A 4,614-nucleotide genomic window follows, 5' to 3' on the forward strand; every position below is an offset into this window, starting at 1 on the left:
CAGGCAGTCCTAAAGCCTGACTATATTCAGAATTTCTCAGCATGTTGAGTTTGTTTTTGATTTCACCACCAAAGAACTACATAGCTGGACCTGCTGGCAGAACATTCCATTTAGTAAATAAGGACTTACAGTCCTTATTTCTGGTTTAGATTTCACTGCCACCATTAATTCATTAGGTAGCGTTATGCAATTCTCTCATTCTCAGCTCCCATCTGTTGCTTGATGATAAGTCTGACCTACCATTTAGGGCTGTTGTGAGGATTATTGAGACACTGTATAAAATTCATAACATTATAAGCATGCTCAGAGAGCATGGGGAAGGTGTAAAATGTGCACATGGTCTTTTCCTCCTAACCTTTCCCTGGACCCATGAGAACTGATAATAACATTTCAGGCATTTAACAAAGTGGATTCTAATATACAAAAGCTTTTAAGTCTCTGCAAAAGACTTTACAAGACTGTCATTTTCGCTGCAAGAGAAAACCTGCTTGGGAAAAATGAAACTGGCAGTTGTGGTGTCCCTACACATGTATCCCATATATACAATAGCACTGATTAATAATAATAATAATAAATTAACAATAATTAATAATAATATTGCATCTGTTTAATCCTTTGTCCTAATTCGAATTCCTAGCCCCGTTTTGGAAAGGAGGAGCTCACACACACCCAGGATGTATCTGAAACTGCTGGCAGAGCAATGACTGCATGCCTATGCCGAGGTTACTTCATAAGGAGGTACCATTCGTGTGGAACTCCGGCAGTCCTGCATCCCTGCATCCTTTCCATCGAGGATGGAGAGGCCGCTTAGAACGTACCATCTCCGGAACCGACGGAGGGGGAGGGAGCGCCCACCAGCGAGTTCCATCCCGGCATCCATTGGTTTCTCTTCATTTAGGGATGTGGTAGGGGCAATGAGGAGGCTGGGGGATGGACCTAGATGACTGAGTGGGGGGCAGTAAGCCGAGATCTGCGATTGGCTCTTGCCCTGCTTTCACATCCCTCCCCCCTCCGCAGTGGTTTCCCTCCTCCTTCCCCCGCCTCCCCTCTCCCTATGCTGAGATTTGCAGCTGGACCAGCGCTCGGCAAGCCCTCTCCATCCTTGCAGGATGTAGCCGCTGCGATGTCAGCCGCAGCATCCCCAGGTCTGTAGCGAACTGGCTCCCCCCCCAGCCCCCCCTTCTCTCATTTCCCTCCTGGGGGGCAAATTAGGCAGACGGCGCTCCCCTTTCCCTTCCTCTCGGTTGGATTCGGGCCAAGGCAGAGAGAAAGAGACGGAGCAGCACAATTTCCACCCCACGTTTCATTCCTCTTCTCGCAGCGGATTCCCTGCCCCCTTTTTCCATCTCATCTTCTCGCTTCTAGCATGCCCTGGTGAGTACCTCCTCACGGGAAGCCTTTATTTCGACGGGAAGGATATGACTGCCCTCCCCAGTCATACAGCCTGAGGTGGATGAATGAAAGACCCCCGCCCGTCCTCAGGAAAAGGGGAAAAAGGAAAAAAAAAAAAAAAGGGCCAGGCGTAGCTCCATCGTATGTCATGCAAAAATGTGGGTGGGATGGCGGCTGGACAAGTCGCTGCAGCAAGGAAGGTTTGGTGATCAAATCGCTTCTTAGTGTAAGATGCTCTCCCTTTCTGCCTGCATCCTGTATTATTGGGGGCAGGGTCTACTGGAAGCCTTGAAGGATGCAGAGGCGGTTCTAGTATAGGTCCATCATTGGTTGGTATGCTGGAAGGGAGAAGGAATGAGCCAAATGTGGAGGGGGATTAGTCCGGTTCCTGGTCCTCCTCGCATCCATTTCCCCTCCCCGTATTTCTCTCCACATGCACCTTGCAAAGCCTAGCCTGCCGGCATCTCAAGGTGACAGCAACGTATTCCTCCTATGTGTGTGCGTCTCTTTCTCTCTCCGTCCATGTGTGTGTGGGGGGGGGGGGGGTGAGGGAACGCTGGTGACGTACCTGAACAGCTCTGTAAAGGGGGTGGGGGGGTATCTTTCAAAACCAATAGGGTTCTCCCGCCCACCCACACCCACTGCAGAGCTGTACCTGCATTAAACTGGGGGCAGGACTGGGCTAGGAGTTGGGAGCTAGCTGGCTTCTGGCAGTTGCAAGCCTCTCCCATTCCTGCTGCTTTACCGTGTTGCTCCTATTATCCCTCCCCCAATGCCTCACTTAATGGAAGAAGGGGTGGAAAATAAGAACGTGTGAATGCGATGTGCGCAGTAATCGCTCAGTATCTGTTCTCGTCGCTGCCCCTTCTTCCAGTAGATTGGACCATGATTTGAACTGTGAACCCCCAATACAGACTAATAGGGGAAGGGATGCCTGAATGCATTTAAGTCAATGGAGACAGGCATGCACAAGGCAAATAGGGTTAGTTTTGAATGAAGACGTCTCTTGTTCCCGGAGTCTGTTAAACCAAGCCCGTTAAATCTGGGGTTACAGACAGATTTTAAAAGTGTCCGAGGAAGAGACAAGTTGAGAAAGGCTGTCGAACTGAAAAGGGAGGAATGGATGGATGGACAGATGGAGACAGAATTAATGAAAACAGTGATGGCAGTAGGAGAACTGCATGAGTAGATGGCTGGTTGAAACACACGAGGAGGAACGTGGGAAAGTGGTAGCAGTGAGAGGGCAAGTATATAAGAACGCCGTGGTCTGGAGCAAGCCCTGTATTGCATCTGCGGTTAGTCAAACGCCTGAAAGGTCCAAAAGCAGGTGGAGAAAGGCGGTGAACGGCCACCCTCCATACTACCCGCTGCAAGACGAGGCTGTCTCTGCACCTCGAGGGTCCACTGGCCGAGAGCCATTTCCCCAGGCCGGTCCGAGGATAGGTCTCGTCCATTTTGCCCCGCAAGCCATTGAAGTGCTCCTGGGCGGCCATTCTCATGAGATCGCGTTACGGGGTGGGCGACTCCGGCAAGGAATGTGGTGCTCTCCTGGGAGTCCGAAGGAATGTGCTCCGGCTCTCCAGGCAGCCATCGAAGAGACCAGCGATGTGGGGGGAGAAGGGGCGCGACGCTGCCGCCAGAGTTGGCCACGGAGCCTGCCAAGGGCACCGGCAAGCGCCCACTCCGCGCCCGGCTTTGGCGCATTGCTCGGGATGGAGAAGCGAGCGCGTCGGGGCTTTTGTTTTTTTCATGGCACCTGCAGGGGAGCGGGCGGGATCCACAGGCTGCTGGGGTTGCCCTTCGCCGTCCCTGATTTGCTGAGTGGCTCTGAGTGGCAGCGCGCAGAGGCGGCGAGAGGTGGGGGAGGAGGAGAGGAAAGTTCGGTGGGGAGGGATCTGGGAGCCCAAGTGGCCATGAGGAACTGGCCGCTGCCTTCTCAGCAGCTGTGAGGTCGGAGGATGCCAGGAAGGGAAAGGGAGGGGAGGTGTGCCCTTCTGGAGCCTTATTCTGGGGCCCTTCCTTCTCTGGGGAAATCCATCTCAGTGCTTAAGATGTGGGTGCAACAGCGACACTTCCCTATTATGACTGATCGTGAATTCTGCTGCCTGATCTAAGATGGGCGAATAACCCACTAGGCAGTTTAGGTACAGACTTTGAGCACCAGCAGGCCTCCCCCTTCCAAGAAATATTTTTCTTTTGAAGGAATCTATTATTTCAAAAAAAGCATGAGGATGGTCAACATGGGAAAAATCAGAACCTTTCTAGACTTCCTTAGACCCACTACGTACATGATGTTATTTTTCTTACTACTCAAAAAGGGGGCATCCTACTAATGCAGATCAAAATAATGCAAAGAAAGCTGATCCTGTCATGTATGTGATTCTTTTTCTTTCTTATAATCACACACAAATAGTGTAATTTGTTTCATTCTACGGTATAGTGCTGCTTTTTATTTTAAATTACATATGGGGGACTTTGTATTTACCTCTGTTACCCTGCACATGCCTGATCTTGTTTGATCTTGGAAGCTAAGCAGGGCCAGGCCTGGTTAGTACTTGGATGGGAGACCGCCTGGGAATACCAGGTGCTGTAGGCTTATACCATAGTCTTTCGAGACTGAAGGTTGCCAACCATGGGGGACCAAAATCTTTTCAGTACTTAGGACTTCTAAAGGTGTTAGGGCCCAATCCTATGGGGCCCAGTGCTTGGTGGTACACTTGCAGTGCTGGTACAGAGTGTTGCAAAACTTCCATAAGGCAGTTTAGCGCTGGCACTCGACACTCAAGCACTGGCTCAGAGGCCAGCCCTACTTGGTGATGGGCCTCCATGCCATGAAGACACATCGGGTGAGCACGGTGTCTGTGAGGTCTCCCATCGACCAGGGAAGAGGCTTTTCGGGACAGGCTGGACAGAGGATCATACCTGGGAGGGGTCTGGGGTGGCAGCAGACGCTGCTGCCAAATCTTGTGCTTCCTCACAAGCCAGAAAGTCTGAAATGGGCCTTCTTGGTCCTGCGCCTGGTAATTACTGAGCACAGATCCAAGGAAATCCAAGGCTGTGGAGTAAGGGAACATTTGTCAAGCTCCACAGCCAGCAATTCTATGCCTTGGGGCTGCCACGAGGAATAGCAGTGCTGCAATGGCTGCCACTGTATCCTGGCATAGAACTGAGCTGCCCGTTTGGCCCTGGTCCTGACAGTTTGGGGCTTTTTCATTTAGAGGA

At 51.3% G+C, this 4,614-nt stretch overlaps 1 pseudogene; it reads left to right on the forward strand.

Annotated features, from left to right (window-relative positions):
- The first annotated feature begins 3,869 nt into the window (after nt 1-3,869).
- Nucleotides 3,870-3,988, forward strand: LOC136642940 (5S ribosomal RNA; annotated as a pseudogene).
- Nucleotides 3,989-4,614: the final 626 nt, after the last annotated feature.

This window comes from Tiliqua scincoides, chromosome 2 (genome assembly GCF_035046505.1).
Source record: "Tiliqua scincoides isolate rTilSci1 chromosome 2, rTilSci1.hap2, whole genome shotgun sequence".
Taxonomy (NCBI): Eukaryota; Metazoa; Chordata; class Lepidosauria; order Squamata; family Scincidae; genus Tiliqua; species Tiliqua scincoides.